Below are 17,464 nucleotides of genomic sequence, written 5' to 3'. Positions count from 1 at the left end.
GAAGGATTCCTATGCCCTCACTTTGCCAGCCAAAATCTGGCTCAGAGTGGGGCTCCACCTGTGGCAAAGTACTCCCTCAGGAAACCCAGATCTCCCAAAGGTAAGGAATTGGCCATTGGCTGCTGCTTCTCTCAAGGATGGGGGAAGGGATTTCAGACCCAGGGCTGGAAACACAGTCTCTGTCCATGTTTTCTCAGTCTCTTTGTCCCTCACTGACCTGGGTCTTAAAATGACCTCCCCTGTCCCCCAGGTCTTCAGATGGTAAGGGTATGTCTCACTGCTGTGAAATATTTTATAGTCTGTATCCATGGTGGGAGTGTCTCATCTGCTGATTTTCTGCCTTTCCCACACTGAGACTGACTGAGGGGGAGGGGAGAGGACCAGCTGGTCTGGGATGGAAGATTCCTTCCTGATATTTCTTTTCTTTCTTCAATTTGACATTTGCAGGGTCCTTCTCCTGTCTATATCCTCTGCTAGAGTTTCAAACAACTCAGAATTGTACTTTTTAAATTGAATCTCTGGAGAGAAGTTTTCAGTAGCTGTTTATGTTGCCATGTTGATGACATCACTTCCCGATCTTTGATGTCACTAGGTAATTATAATTGTAATTGTTTCAGAGCACCACGAACTGCACCCATATAAGGTGGTGAATTTAATTGATAAATATTGTGTGTGTTCTAACTGCTCTGCAGACCAGCTGTTTTCCCATCTCTCTCCCTTTCCTTGGGTCTCCCTATTCCTTGAGACACAGCAATATTGAAATTAGGCCAATTAATAACCCTACAATGGCTTCTAAGTGTTCAAGTAAAAGGAAGAGCTCCACATCTCTCACCTTAAGTCAAAAGCTAGAAATGATTAAGTTTAGTGAGGAAGCCATGTCAAAAGCTGAGATAGGCAGAAGGCTAGGCCTCTTGTGCCAAAGAGTTAGCCAAGTTGTGAATGCAAAGGAAAAGTTCTTGAAGAAAATTAAACATGCAGCTCCAGTGAACACATAGATGGTAAGAAAGTGAAACTGCCTTTTTGCTGATATGGAGAAAGTTTTAATGGTATGTATAGAAGATCATACCAGCCACAGCACTCCCTTAGCCAAAGCCTAGTTCAGAGCAAGGCCCTAACTCTTTTTAATTCTACGAAGTCTGTGAGAGGTGAGAAAGCTACAGAAGAAAAGTTTGAAGCTAGCAGAGTTTGGTTTTTGAGGTTTAATGAAAGAAGCTGTCTTCATAACATAAAAGTGCATGGTGAGGCAGGAAGAACTGATGTAGAAGCTGCAGCAAGTTACCCAGAAGATATAAGATAATTGATGAAGGTGGCTATACTAAACAACAGATTTTCAGTGTATATGAAACAGCCTTATATTGGAAGAAGATGCCATCTAGGACTTTCATGGTTAGAGAGGAGAAATCAATGCCCAGTGTTCTAGTTTGCTAATGCTGCCAGAATGCAAGACACCAGAAAAGGATTGGCTTTTATAAAGGGGGTTTATTTGGTTACACAGTTACAGTATTAAAGCCACAAAGTACCCAAGGTAACACATCAACAACTGGATACTTTCACTGGAGGATGGCCAATGGCATCCGGAAAACCTCTGTTAGCTGCGAAGGCACATGGCTGGTGTCTGTTCCAGAGTTCTGGTTTCTAAATGGTTTTCTCATGGATGTTCCTCTCTAGGCTTTGGTTTTTCTCCAAAATGTCACTCTCAGTTGCTCTTGGGGTGTTTGTCTTCTCATCTTCTCTGGAGCAAAAGTCTGCTTTCAAAGGCCATCTCCAAAATGTCTCTATAAGCTTCAGCTCCTCTCTCAGCTTCCGTTCATTCTTAAAAGTGTCCCTCTTGGCTGTAGCCAGCTCACTAATTCTATCTGAGCTGATATAGTGCTCCAGTAAACTAATCAAGGCCCCTGCTGAATGGGCAGGGCCACACCTACATGGAAATTATCCAATGAAAGATCTCGCCCACAGTTGAGTGATCACATCTCCATGGAAACATCCAATCAAAAGTCTCCAACCCAATCAACACCAATACATTTCCTGCCTACACAAGACTGCATCAAAGATAATGGCATTTTGGGGGACAGAATACATCCAAACCAGCACACTCAGCTTCAAATCTTCAAAGGACAGGCTGACTCCCTTGTTAGGGATTAATGAAACTGGTGACTTATTTACCATTCTGAAAATCTTAGGGCCCTTAAGAGTTATGCTAAATCTACTCTGCCTGTGCTCTATAAATAGAACAAAGCCTGGATGACAGCACACCTGTTTACAATGAGATTTGCTGAACATTTTAAGCCCACTGTTGAGACCTACTGTTCAGAAAAAATGATTCCTTTCAAAATATCACTGCTCACTGACAGTGCACCTGGTCACACAAGAACTCTGATGGAGATGTACAATAAGATTAATGTTGTTTTCATGCCTGCAAACACAACATCCATTCTGCAGCCATGGATCAATGCGTCATTTTGACTTTCAAGTCTTATTTTTTAAGAAGTACATTTCTTAAGGCTATAGTTGCCATGGGCTGATTCCTCTAATGGAACTGGACAAAGTCAATTGAAAACTTCTGGAAAGGAATCACCAATCTAGATGCTGTTAAGAACATTCATGATTCATGGGAGGAGGTCAAAATATCAACATTAACAGGGGTTTGGAAGAAGTTGATTCCAATCCTCATGGATGACTTTGAGGGGCTCAAAACTTCAGCAAAGGAAGTAATTGCAATGTAATAGAAATAGAAAGAGAACTAGAATTAGAAGTGGAGCCTGAAGATGTGACTGAATTGCTGCAATCTTCTGATAAAACTTGAACAGATGAGGAATTGCTTCATATGGCTGAGAAAAGAAAGTGGTTTCTTAGGTGGAAACTACTCCTGTGAAGGTGCTGTAGACATTTTTGAGATGACAACATATGATTTAGAATATTAAATCAACTTAGATGATAAAGCAGTGGCAGCATTTGAGAGAATTGACTTGAATTTTGAAAGATGTTCTACTGTGGGTAAAATGCTTTCAAACAGCATAACATGGGACGGAGAAATATTTCATGAAAGGAAGAGTCAATTGATGTGGTAAACCTCACTGTTGTCTTATTTTAAGAAACTGCACAGCCACACCAACCTTCAGCAACCACCACCCTGATCAGTGAGCAGCCATCAACATTGAAGCAGGACCCTCCACCAGCAAAAAAGATAACAACTGATTGAAGTTACAGATGATTAGCATTTTTAAAGCAATAATTATTTTTAATTAAAGTTCATACATAGTTTGTTTTAGACATAATGCTATTGCACACTAATAGACTACAGTATAGTGTAAGCATAACTTTTATATGCACTGGGAAACAAAAAATTCATGTGACTCACTTTTTTGCAATATTTGCTTTATTGCAGTGGTATGCCTGTAGACAGGAAAGCAGGGTTTTTCAATCCCAGTATTACTGACATTTGGCTGGGATAATTCTTCATTGTGTGCATGCTGTCCTGTGCATTGTAGGATATTTAGCAGCATCCCTGGCCTCTATCTGGTAGATGCCACAAGCAACCCTACCCAGTTATGATAACCAAAAATGTCTCCAGACATTGGCAAATGTCCCCTGGGTGTCAAAATCATCCCAGTTGAGAACCACTAGTGCAGAGAAAGGCATGGGTGTGGATAAAATCTAGAAAGAGTGAGAAATATTCAGGATCACATTTCTCAACCCTTTCAAACCCATTCTGAACTCTTAAACAAAATATTTTTTCATCGTCCTTTATTTTCATCTTAAATGTATTGGCTTGTCAAATTTACAACTATAACATTGCATTTTAATACTGAAGAAGCTTTTCAAACTACACCCTCATCTCTCCTTGCCCCATCCATTCTGACATACCACTTGGGGGAGTCTCTCTCCACTTAGAAAGTAATTGGTAGAGAGAGAAATAGACCAAGGGCAGAAAGCTGAAGTGCCAATATTTAATGGGTAGGTGAAAAGAAAGGGACATTCAGGGAGAGTAACAAGAATCCTTGGAGGAGCAGCAGGAGAACCCAAAGTCTTGGTGAAACTGATGTGGTGATGAACAATGTATTTTGGTCCTGCAATCTGTAATAATACATCATAAAAGACTACATACTGTCCCTGGGGCTCAAAGATTACTTAGAAAAATTGGGAGATTATGAAGAGAAAAGGATCATTTCCTGAGACAAGACACAAAGCAACATCTAGGACAATTCAGAGGAGGAACTTTTGAGATTCAGAAATCATAGTGACTTTGTCTTCAAAGGAAGAGGTAGGGAAGACTGTAGAGCAGCCATCTGGAGCCTGAGGTAGTGACCTGAAATTTGAGCCATGCACATAAGACTAGAAAACAAGTTCTGAGCTCAACTGAAGTTCTTGCCTATTTTGGCAGCAGATTATTATTGTGTGACATGCTTTAGAAACTGGGCCCTGCCTCTCTTCTTTGGTCATCTCCATTTCTTAGAAAAATTAATAAATCATACAGTGACAATACAATTGAGAGTTGGCCAAGAGAAAGATTTAGATGTTTTGATATTTCTGCTGACATAACTTCTGGAGCAGTTTTGCCCTCAGTAGCTGGCAAGGGTGGTGACGCTAATATCTTAGCTCTCTAGTTATGATGTTTAAAAATAAAGATCTTTTGTTTTTTTTAATGATTTTTCTTTTTATCTTTGGCTTTCTTCCTTGGAGGAGGAGGATAGAGGAGAATGAGGGTGACAGAGGGGCCTGCAGGGTTTACCTAACCTAACTCTTGCAAGGGTCTGTGGAGGAGGCAGGGTGGGGAGAAGCACATGTGGGTCCCCGGCTTTTGCCTTTATGATGACCCACAGGGGATGGGTTAGGCTTTCCTATGGATACCGGGGATTGGAAGTTTCAAATTACACAGCACAAAAAGCAGAAGTGTCAAGGGGCATTTGGAGAAGCTGAGGGCAGCTTCTTATCATCCAAGCCATATGGAGATACAGGCCTTTCAAATTTCATGAGATATGAAAGGGCAATGGGCCATTAGGAGAGGAAGTGGCAGGAGCTGTTTGGAGAAGCTGGGAGAGGCCTTTATCATCTCAAAGAAGATAGAGGTGCAGTCCTTGCTAATTGTGGTTATGCCCAGAGCAGGGCTAATTGGGGTGGTTGTTCAAAAGGGAAACTTATGACTAAGGCAGTTAGAATGACAACGCACCAAGTATAATTTCTTTTATGCCATTACTTTGGCCACACCTAGATATTAGTAATTTGCTAAAAATTTTAAAAGACTTCTCCTAATCCATTTGTATACCAGTCTCTCTTCCTCCCATGCTCTGCCACATGTGAACCTGTGCTCAAGTCCTAGCTCTCTAGTATAGATTGAATTATGAACCCCAGAAAAACATGCTCTTAACCTTAATCCATTCCTGTTGGTTTGAACCCATTGTAATTAGACCTTTTGAAGACGTTATGTTTAGTTAAGGTGTGGGCAACTGAATCAAGATGGGTCTTAATCCTATTACTGGAGGCCTTATAGAGAAGGCTGCAAAGAGAAAGCCATGAGAAGCTAGAAGCCAGGAGTCAATGGAACCCAGGAGAGAAAGGAAAGGACATCACCATGTGTGATGACAAAGCAAAGGAACCCCAAGGATTGCCAGCAACCAGTCCCAGAATGCCATAGTCCCTGGGGAGAAAGCATCACCTTGCTGACCCCTCAGTTTTGAACTTTTCCTATCCTCACAACATGAGCCACTAAATTCTTATTGTTTAAGCCAACCTATTGTATGGTATTTATTTTAGCAGTCCAAAAAAGACTCTCCTTGGAAGCACAAGTCTTACCTTCGATTTCAGATCAGCCTTGATGGGTTCAAGCAGAGTTATCATTTTATATATTGTCTGTCTCTTTCTTGTGATTCTAATTAAGGTATTTTGATGTAGCTGATTCACACAGCTGTTTTTATACCACTAAATAAAAATGGCCAAGTCCAAAATGAAAAATCACCAGGATGACAGGGCATGATGATTTCAGGGTCAGGAATTAGGTGATGATATCTGCTTCTCACATGACTTGGTAATATAAAAAGCTAAGTGAAATGGTATATTTTTAAAGTCCTCATCAAGTATCCTAGAGTTAGGCCTTAACCACTGTGAAGGGGCTACTGATGGAGAAGCTGGGCTGTGGTGGCAGGCTCTTCTCTATGTCCTTGTCACCTCTAGTTCAGTTTGCTTGTCCTAAGCATTTACCACTTCCTGATATTGGCATTTGTTGTTCTCGAGGTTATGTTACTTGTTGTGTAAACATTATTTGGATTTTAATTTTAGACTGTCTTAACCCTTTATGGTTCAAGTGTGGCCTGTCAGCTACTGTGTTTTTCAGTGACTTCTCACATTTATGCTATTACTGTGTGATATTCAGACCTACCTTGTATCTAACTTGCTGATATCTCTAAAATCAAAGCCTTCTGACTGCTACTTTGGCTTAACAATCATAATCATTTTTCTAGCACATTTTTTCTCAATTTTCCTTTCTGACCACAACCTCAAATCTCCTTTCTGCTTTGTTGATACAACAAGCAAAGCCCAGGATGTGTTTTTATATCTGTCTCCTGTCTTTTCCATTATAATGAGATTTCCTCAGGGCAGAAGACTTCTGCCTCTTCTCATTTCATCTTCTCTCCTCACCTCCCCTACTCTTTCATCCATAGGGTCAGCATAGGGTGTTTATTGTTAACATAGATTCAACATAGGATCAGTTGTTGATTGACTCAGTCAGTTGCTTGTTGACCCCTATGAGTTCTTTCTCTCTTGCTCAACAATGAATGCTGTTGTCATGCTCAGTATCATTTCCTTCCAGTGGGTCCAGATGACTTAGTTTCACTTCTGCAATTCTGCCAATGCCCAAATTCTTTCTATTGTACCCTTCTTCTCCACACCTTTGCTGGAGTAAACTCTTCTCCTGAGGCCTTATCAGAACTAGGGGCTACAGGAGAGAACAGAACACACACTGTCTTTTTGTACAAAATAACTTTTCCCAGATTCTTGATCAATAAGCTGAGGATCCACAGAGGGATTTTTCCATAAGGCTCCTCAACCAGCAACAACACTACTTCTCATATTTGCAACTTTCCTCAGCTACTATGGTAAAAGGAGTGTTCGGACCAAAACCAAGTTAGTGCAGTGCATGGGCTGGTGCTGCCGTGAGACTGAAAATCACACCAGGCACAGAAGTAGGCATAGATTTATTTGGACTTATGAAGAGGAGAAATTCTCTGGTGGCAGCCGATCTGGAGGTATAGTGCACCGTGACGAACAGGGGGAACAAGGGGCAATATATGATTTTAAAACAAAGATATTCCATATAGTATGAGGACATTGGGCCTATAGTATAATCATTAAAGGGTCCTGGTGTTTTATTAAGATTAGTGTTTAAGACTAAGATAACATCAATGCTGTTTTTATATCTGTGGTTACATTCTTCCCCTTCCGGGGAGACTTTTTCACTTTCTTGACCTTTGTTCTTGGCTAAAGCAGTTTTGTTATGATCACTTAGGAGGGGGCCTGGGCACTGGGCTGCTACAGTTCACCCCCACATAACAGGCTGCATTGACCATAAGACAGGCATTGCATCCACATACCACACAACAATATAAAAGACAACAAACTAGTAATAATCCAACACAGAGGGCAAATAATCCTATAAAGAAATGCCACCAAGGCTAAGTAAGAGAATTAAATCAAGTAGAAATGGGGTCAGTAGATTATTGATAATAGAATGTATGTAATGTTGCATATGATTTAAAGCTTGTGAAATATGTGAGTGATAAGTATTTTTGTACAATATTGTATGTTTATAAGGGCACAGGTTCTGCCTTGTGCCACAGTTAAAATGTCTAAAGCCATTCTGTTTTGTAAGTCTACTGTTCTGGTTTGCTATTGCTGCCATTATGCAAAATGCCAGAAATGGACTGGCTTTTACAAAGGGGATTTATTAGGTTACAAAGTTACAGTTTTAAGGCTGTAAAAGTGTCCAAACTAAGGCATCAACAAAAGGATACTTTCCCTGAAGAAAGGCCAATGATGTCTGGAACACTTCTGTTAGCTGGAAAGGCATGTGGCTGGCGTCTGCTTGTCCTTTGCTCCTGGGTTGTGTTTCAAAATGACTTTCTCCAAAATGTCTCTGGGTGTCTGTCTTAGCTTCTCCTTCTCAGCTCCTCTGTGTCCTTGCTTCTCTCTCCCAGGATGTTTCTCTTTAAGTGTCTAGGGATCCTCTTTAGCTTCTCTGGTGCAAACTCGGGGCTTCATCTCTTAGCTTAGCATCTCCAAACATTCTTCTGTCCACATCTCAGAACATCTCTAAGTGTCAGCATCTGTGTCAGCTCTATTCTCTTAAGTATTCAAGTGAACTCATCAAGACCCACCCTGAATGGGTGGGGCCACACCTCCATGGAAATGATCTAATCAAAGGTCTCACCCACAGTTGGGTGAGTCACATCTCCATAGGAACACTCAATGAGAAAAGGTTCCACCCAACAAGATTGGGTTAAAAGGTCATGGTTCTTCTGGGGTCCACAATAGTTTCAAATCAGCACATTCCACCCTCTAGACCCCAGAAAGACATGTTATTTCCAAATGCAAAAATTCATTTATTCCATCACAATATAGATAAGTACAAAGTCTTATCAAAATCGGTTACAGGTGTGGTTTGTTCTAAGTCAACATTCTCCTCTGGCTGTAGACCTGTGAAATCCAGAAAAAGTTATCTGCTTCCAATATGCAAAGGAGGAATGGTCATAAGATAAACATTCCCATTGCCATAGGGAAAAGTTGGAAGGAAAACAAGTCATGGGACCAAAACAGTTCTGAAAACCTGCAGGGCATATTGCTGGTTTGAATGTATTATGTCCCCCAGAAAAAGCCATATTCTTTGATGCAATCTTGTGGGGCAGACATTTTAGTGCTGATTAGACTGGAATTCTTTGAGTGTTTCCATGGAGATGGGCCCCACCCAACTGTAGGTGATGACTCTGATGAGATAATTTCCATGGACGTGTGGCCCTGCCCATTCAGCATGGGCCTTGATTACTGGAGCAGTATATGAGCTCAGACAGAAGGAACTAGCTTGCTACAGCCAAGAGGGACACTTTGAAGAAAGCACATGAGCTGCAGATGCAAGATATTTTGAAGACAGTCTTTGAAAGCAGACTCTTGCTCCAGAGAAGCTAAGAGAGGACAAATACCCCAAGAGCAACTAAGAGTGACATTATTGAGGAACTGCAGCCTAGCAAGGAACATCCTGGGAGAAAGCCATTTTGAAACCAGAACTTTGGAGCAGACTCCAGCCATGTACCTTCCCAACTAACAGAGGTTTTCCGGACACCATTGGCCATCCTCCAGTGAAGGTACCCGATTGCTGATGTGTTACCTTGAACACTTTATGGCCTTAATACTGTAACTGTGTAACCAAATAAACTCCATTTTATAAAAGTCAATCCATCTCTGGTGTTTTGCATTCTGGCAGCATTAGCAAACTAGAACAGCTTACTTCATTTGATTTCAAAGTCTGAGAGTCATTTATAGAATGGTATTTTATCCTCAGTGCTTGAGAGAGCAGGAGTCCAACCCTTTCTAAGGGTCTTCATGGCAGCCCTTTTCTCTCCAAATGCTGGGTCAGTGCTCCAACATATTCACACACTGGGGATACCACCTTCTTCTTGGCCCTACCCTCCTCAAGCATTGGGCTGCCACCCAGACTCTGCATCTCCAGGAAAAAGAGCCTCCCCTATCTGAACAGTGGGCTGGTGGCCAGGCTCTCCCCAATCTCTGGTGAATTTGTTCCACTTCTCTGAGGCCAGGGGTGGCAGTACTCTTCCTGAGCATTGAGGCAGAAGGCCCACCCTCTGCCTCCAGGGTAAACTCAACCTTTCCATGTGCATGTGTTGCTCTGCTCTCCTTGTCTGAGATTTCTTGGCTTCAGATCTTGGCTAACATGGTTCTGCTTTCTCTGAAGAAAATTTTCCTCCAATCTGTCCATTTTCTGTCCCTTTTAGTCCAGACTGGCAGTGGTTCCATTTATACAGATATTGTAAAAATTTGTTGGTTTGGAATGCAGCATACAGGGGTCAAAACTGTCAGACAATAGCACTTTCCACAACTCCTTTCTGAATAAATCCATTCCCATCCTGGCTTGTAGTAAAATGGCTGGCTGGTTTCAGGTTTCATTAAATCCTCATGTGGTGCACTAGCCTCTGGGGTCTCACTTTCTGGAAGCCCTGAATTTTTCAGACCATTGATTTATGGTTTCTTTGTACCACAGAGTTCAGTTCTCAGCTGTTCTGGTTTGCTAATGCAGCCATTATGAAAACTATCAGAAATGGATTGGCTTTTATAAGGGGGTTTTATTTAGTTATAAAGTTACAGTCTTAAGGCCATAAAAGTGCCCAAGCTAAGGCATCAACAATAGGGTACCTTCACTGGAGAATGGCCCATGGCATCCAGAAAAACCTCTGTTGGCTTAGAAGGCATGCAGCTGGCATCTGTTGATCCTGGGTTTTGTTCCACCACCTCTCTCAGCTCCTGTGTGTTCTTCAAAATGTTGCTCTTGGGGCATTTTGTCCTCTCTTAGCTTCCCTGGAGCAAACACTGGGCTAGTGTCTCCAATGCATCAGCAAAAGTCTGCTTTCAATGGCTGTCTCCATCTCTCTAAGCTGCAGCTGCTCTGAGTTCCTTCTGTTTGTGAGCTCTTTTATAGGACCCCAGTGATTAAATTAAGACCCACCCTGAATGGGCAGGGTCCATATCTCCATGGGCATAATCCAAACGTTTCACTCATAGTTGATTGAGTCACATCTCCATGGAAACACTCAATAAAAAGATTCCAACCTAATCAACACTAATATGTTTGCCTCCACAAGATTACATTAAAGAACATGTCATTTTGGGGAACATAATACATCCAAACTGGCACATCATCTCCTCTACATCCTTGCTTCATTCTCCCAGGACATTTCTTTCTAAGCATCTTGGGATCCTCTCTTACCTTCTCTGGTGCAAACTATGGGCTTCATCTCTTAGCTTAGCATCTCCAAACATCCTTCTGTGCACATCTCCAAGTATCTGCAAGCATCAGCATCTGTGTCAGCTCTTGAGCTCTCTTAAATACTACAGTGAACTAATCAAGACCCACCCTGAATGGGTGGGGCCCACACCTCCATGGAAATGATCTAATCAAAGGTCTCACACACAGTTGGGTGAGTTACATCTCCATGCAGACACTCAATGAAAAGGTTCTACTCAACAAGATTGGATTAACAGATCATGGCTCTTCCGGGGTCCATAACAGTTTCAAACCGGCACAGCTACTTCCATAATTGGGTGGTTTCATCATTTAGCAATGATATTGCTAATTTGGATTCATTAAATTCATGAACTTTGTGGTTAGCTGAGGCTTTTCTATGCTCTTTGGCAACCATCACATCTCCCTCTGGGGCAAGAATAGCTAAAGGGTAAAACCAACATGGACTATGCTTCACTCAATATCTAGATTTAACCATTTTCCAATTACTAGGATTGTGTGGTAAAGAATCATATAATGTGGTAGGAACATACAGCTGTCCTGATGTACAGCTCATGGGGGAGGCATATGCTGTGTCTGTTGGAGGCACTTTGCCATTGGAAAAAGCTATCATTTTGTAGCTTAATGGTAAAATTACACACTTCTGAGAGTAACCACCCCATATCTTGTCTCCCATTAAGACATTTCATGCAGACAGGGGCAATATAGTCTAAGGTTACTGCATCCACCATCAGCTATCCTTTTCCATCATGAACAGCATACCCTAACATAGGCCGAGGCTTCTTTATTTGTTCCCTCACAAGGGAAAAGATACAAGCTCAAGTCTCATTATAAGATGGTAATTGGATTTCAGTCTTAATAGAGAAAGTCTCACAACAGATTTATCGGGGTGTCAAATTCTGCCATGTCAGCAGGGCATTCCATTTAGTCCAATTAGCAGGAGCTATGGTCCAGGGAAGGCTGGTCACACCCAAAGTTGGCAAGTCCAGGCAAATCCAACATTGGGCTAGATTGTGAGCATTAGTTAACACTGAAGTACACTGTAGAAAGGTGTTTGCTAGGGTGCTATGGGCAAAAAGAGAGCTATTTATAGGGTACAATAAGGGGGTAAATCTTATTGATTTAATAATATACATATAGTAGTTCCACTGGTAGCTAGTAAGGTACAAGACAGAGGGACATTATGGACAGGTTTTAAATACCAGATATTTTCCCCTATAAATCTTGAGAGTCCTCCACCATGATACCAATTGTTAATACAGGCATAAGAAGTGTCCAGATAGTTATACATAAGGTTCCCGTGGGAATAGGAGGCTCCAGATTGGTTATAAAAATCTTAACAAGCACTTTTTGTATAAATTGTGGCCATATTATAATGTTCAGGGTGACTCTTATTCCCCATGGACTTAAGATTCCCAACCAGGACAGCTGCATAGGCAAGCACCAAGGCCAAAGGATCGCATCCCCCTCCCCCATTTGTATGGTCTGAGGCATAGGCAACAATAAATTATTATTCCCCCTTTTAGGCTGTAAATTGGCTGGCCCTTCAATTTGTATCCTTAGTGCTTGCAAAGGACCTGCCATTAGGATCTGGGTCTGCAGCCCGAGGTATAGAGTTTAGGGGGATTAGGGCCTGATAAAGACTTTTAGTCCATTGTTGTAGGGATTTCTTACCATCGTTCAACTGTTACTTTAAGATGCCATTCATTCTTTCTATAAGACTTGCACCTGTGGGGTTATAAAGTAGAAAAAAAGTGCACATTGCATCATAGTCCATAGCCCATGCTTCAGTCATTTGTCTGGTGAACGGGTTCCCCAATCACTGTCTAGTTGTGTAGGTACCCCAGAGGATGCTTACCATTTCTAGGCAACATATGGTGCCTCACAGATTAACTTTTCCCACAGGAAAAGCTAACAGATGTCCCATGGCATATCTACCATGCATACCTTGCCCCTTCTAAGAGCAGAAGGGGGCCAATGTAATCCACTTGCCACCAGGTAACTGGAGCCTGTGATCTGCTAATGTGTCTCATCTGGTGGAGAAATTTGCATGATTGTCACAGGGACCATGACAAACACTCACATATGATGGCTATAATTTGCTGGCATATGATGGGTAGCTGGAACTGCTCAGCTAAATGGCATAAGGTTTGATATCCTTTATGTCTGCTCTTTTGATAAAGCCACTTGGCTGCTTCCTGGGTTTCAGTAGTGTGGCTCTGGATTTGAGCAAGGGCATCTGCCTCAACATTCCTGGGTAGCATTTTAGGAGTGTGGGCAGGGACATGATAAACAGTTACCTTTCATTGCTGGCAGGCACCCCAGATGTCTTGCCATGGATCTCATCCCCTTAGAGGGTAACGTATGACCATCCATTGTTCTTGTTTCCAGATTGCCATCAAGGTTGTAAGGCTTTGTAAACAGTCCAGCTGTCAGTACAGACAGCATATCTTCTGGTTCATGCTCTATTAAAATCCATATGTCTCTTAATTCCACCCATTGACTGCTTTGCATAGAGCCAGTCTCCCACCATATAGCGTCAGTACTGGGTTGTACCACCATGGCTGTCCTCTGGAGAGGCTGCTGCTAGCAGATCCATCAGTATACCAAGCAGACTTGATAATTGTTCCTGTGCCCTCTATAGTGGGTATTTCAACAGCTATTTCAGGTGCAGCAATCTTGGTTGTTGAATTTTCTATATATAACACTGGTCCTAAAATTTCATGCATCTTGGCACTAAGAGGGCTTGTATTGAAAACACTGCATTGCAACAAGTAAGCTTTCCACTTTGTTAAGGTACTTAATCATGCATTGCCAGAGTGTGGCTTATTGGCTGTGTCTGTCATCCACCCTTGTATAGGAAGGGTGGTCCTCAAGGTGATGGGACATTTCTGCATCAGACCTTCCACTTGCAATATAGCATTGTATGCAGCACACAGTTGCTTTTCTAAGGGGCTATATCTTAATTCTGCCTCTTCCATAATTGTGACCAGAACCTTAGGAGTACTCTCTTAGAATGTTGTCTTTGCCACAACCCTAGCCAAAGCCAAGGTCAGTGCTAGCCACATCCAATTCATGGGGTAAATCAGTGTCTACCCCTCTCAGTGCTTGTGCCTATGCTATTGCCCCATTAACTTTTTCAAAAGCAGCCAGGGCCTTGTAGCTTGTCATGATTGATTGCCCATCCCTGGCTCTCAAGATGGGTATTAACATTTCTGACACCTCTTTTTAAAAAAGGGCCATGATGAGAGAGAACCACCAGTTGGCATAATACCATCAATATAATGAAATAAAGTCACAAATTTGGGTTTCTCCCAATTAGCCATGGCAAATGGTCAGGCAATGTAAATAGCCTCGTGGGAGCATGGTGAAAGTCCTTTGTCATCCTTCCCAGGTGAAGGCAAAAGCAGGTTGACTTGACTTGCTTTATCTGAGGGAATACTGAAGAAAGCATTAGCTAAATCTAAAACAAAATGATAATGACACAAATGAGTGCTAATTTCTTACAGTAAAGAGGCAATGTTTGGAACTGTTGCATACAAAAGTGGAATTACTTTATTTGATTCGTGGTAATCCACTGTCATGTGCCAGGTTCTGTCAGGTTTCCACACTGGCCACACAGGGCTATTAAGAGTTATGGGTTGGTATTAATATTCCCACTCTTTCTAGTCCCTTAATAGTTGCAGAAATCTCTTGATGGCCCCCTGGGAGCTTATGTTGTCTAGTGGCTACAATCCTCCATGCTTGTGGTACTTTTACATGGGACCATTTCACCCTTCTCTTTAAGACCACTTTCACTACTCTATACCAGAGGTAGAATTCTCCTATTGTAGTTTGTAATGTGGAATTTAAAAGAAGATTAATTCCTAATATATATTCGGGTATAGGAGAAATATATACAGTGTATTCCCAGGCAGGGGGCAATCTCCCAATTTGGTTCTGATTGTCTTTCCCCCAGAGCCGTCTATGGCCAGCATGGGTCCATTAAACGGGGCTACATTTCCGTAAATTAAAGTACATTCAGCCCCAGTATCTACTAGCACTAACACTCTCCATTATTAGGGGACCAGTAAATAGTTAATTCTACATGTGGCCTACAAAAGGATCCCAGGTTATCACTTATACCCAGGAGTCTTGTCCCTATGGGATGGGAAAGGGAGCTTGCCAAGTCTCTTCCAAGGGTGCAGAGGGGTCTTGTATTTTGGAAGGGGGTTTCTTAGTCAGTTTTTCTTCCCCTTCAGCTCTTTGGGGATTTGCTCTAGTAAATCTTTTGCCTTGGGTAATTTGCTCCAGAATTTAACTAAAACAGCCTTTGGTTGTTTATCTGTGGTTTCTAGTTCTCATCTCCATGGCAATTATATCATCCCACATTTGCTTAAGTGAGACCTGACTAGGACTGTCACGTTCTCAGGGAGTTTTTCCCATAGCCTCATCCCTCTTTTCCAGAGCCACTCTGATTCCCCTAGATCTGTTATGGCTTCAGCAGCTCTTGAAATAGGCTGTCCCACTAGAGGATTCAAAATGGACATGAGGGATCCATAAAAATGATTAGAAGCAGTGTGCAGGATGGTGTCTTTCATTCCCACTGTAAAAGTTTCATTGTTGGGGTCTGCAAAAATCACAGAATATGTTGCATGTTTCATTCCAAGACCCTGAAAAACAGCTTGCAGTTCTTCCACAGATTGCCAATGGGGAGTAGTGTGTGGGATATCTCCCTCATTGGGCCAGACAGTCTTGCATGCACCTATTAGCCAGGCTAACAAGGATACTGTTTCTACCTGATTTAGGGCAGCATACAGGTGGTGGTATAGGGGTGGGTGCATTGTGATAGATGCTAGCTTATTCCTTTCCATCCAAGGTAATATTATGCCCTTGGTTCCTGTGTCCTATAATCATAAAAGCCAATCAGGTAATGACTCCATGGCTTTCTGCTTATAATGCTGCCCGAGGTCACCTAATTCAGCAGCAGTATAATCTCTCATGTAATATGGAGTTTCTGCCCAGGAGATTGTAAATTTTGAGGGTCCTTCCCTGCAGGTCACTCCTGTGCTGTTTCTATTTTTTTGCTATAGCACTGGGAGTACTTGCCAGGGAGGGGTGGGGGGTGCTCCTCTTCCTCCATTTTCCACACTTCTTTTTCCTCATCTTCATCATCAGATGAAGAATCTATGGAATCCCAAGTTTTGGGTCCCACCTTGTATTAGTTAGTATTCTCCAGACTCGAACTCAGGATAATTTTTTACCACAGGCTTGAGCATATCTGCAAGCTAAAGTTTTTATTGATCATCCACATGATCACTCGATGCAAGCACTTGGTGAAGGTATCTTTCATGTCCGCTTGAGTGAGCCTCGTATTCCTCTCTAATTTTAATTCTTCCTCTAGATGGTGGGCTTTTGTTTTTGCTGCCTGTTCTGCCTCTGTGGCCATATGGAAGGCTCCTAAAAGAGGCCAGGCTGTGGCTGCTGCTACTTGGCATTCTCCTTTCTTTTTGTTAAGATTTAGTTGTCCTACTATCTGCTGCAAAACAGTTAACAATCACTGGACGATGTAGGCCAACCCGGGATTTCCCCCACTAAGTCTCCCTTCCTTGGACCCATGCCTACTGCTGCCAGTGATATCTTAGTCTCCTGGCTGGCTCACCAATTGTTCAGGCTCAGACCAAGTTCATGCATAGCATGAATGTGCAGAACATACCATGAGACCGAAAAACATGACAGGCACAGAAGTAGACATAGGTTTATTGAGACTTATGAACAGGAGTTCTCTGTTGGCAGAACCAATTCTGAGGTTTAGTGCTCTGCAAGAAACAGGGGAAATAAGGGGTAATATATGATTTTAGAAGAAGACATTCCATATAGTATGAGGACATTGGGTGTCTAGTATAATCATTAAAGAGGCCTAAGACCTGATGTTTTACTAAGATTAGTATTTAAGACTAAGATACAATCAATGCCGTTTTTATACCTGTGTTTACATTCTTCCCCCTTGGGGGAGATTGTTTACTTTCTTGACCTTTGTCCTTGGCTAAAGCACATTTGTTATGGGCCATTTGGGAGGGGGCCCAGGCCTTGGGCTGCCACAAGGAGATTTCCCATTAGCCTTATTCCAGTCCCTTTAAGGATCTGTCAATCAATGTGTAAGAGGAAATAAATGGTGGGAACTTGATGTTAACAAGATTTGTTCCAAACTGACCCTAGACCCATCACACTTCCATCTGTCTCCAATCTCTTCACCCTCTAGCTCTCCTGCTCTGGGGACATGATTAATGGGCCTTTCTGGCTCCTTGCTGTCTTTTCTCTCTGGGCCATTGTATACCTCGTCTCTCCTGGCATGGCACCTGTTTAGGATAGCACTTATGTTAACCTTTTTCTTTGTCCCCATCCTTCTGTGTGCTGCCCTATAGAGCTGCCTATCCAGGTATCATCTAGGATCCCAACTCT

The 17,464-nt window shown here is 42.2% G+C and overlaps 1 protein-coding gene across 4 annotated transcripts in view; it reads left to right on the top strand.

Annotated features, from left to right (window-relative positions):
- The first annotated feature begins 511 nt into the window (after positions 1 to 511).
- Positions 512 to 17,464, top strand: part of FCGR2B (Fc fragment of IgG receptor IIb) — a 44,219-nt gene continuing 27,266 nt past the window's right edge. For 2 of the 4 annotated variants that reach the window (XM_037825495.1, XM_037825493.1), the window contains exon 1: positions 512 to 592. The gene's annotated coding sequence lies outside the window, so the exon portion shown is untranslated. The remainder of the gene's footprint in view (positions 593 to 17,464) is intronic. The other 2 variants (XM_037825497.1, XM_037825496.1) reach the window with 1 other exon arrangement.

This window comes from Choloepus didactylus, chromosome 2 (assembly GCF_015220235.1).
Source record: "Choloepus didactylus isolate mChoDid1 chromosome 2, mChoDid1.pri, whole genome shotgun sequence".
NCBI lineage: Eukaryota > Metazoa > Chordata > Mammalia > Pilosa > Megalonychidae > Choloepus > Choloepus didactylus.
This window is presented reverse-complemented; position numbering and strand designations above follow the sequence as displayed.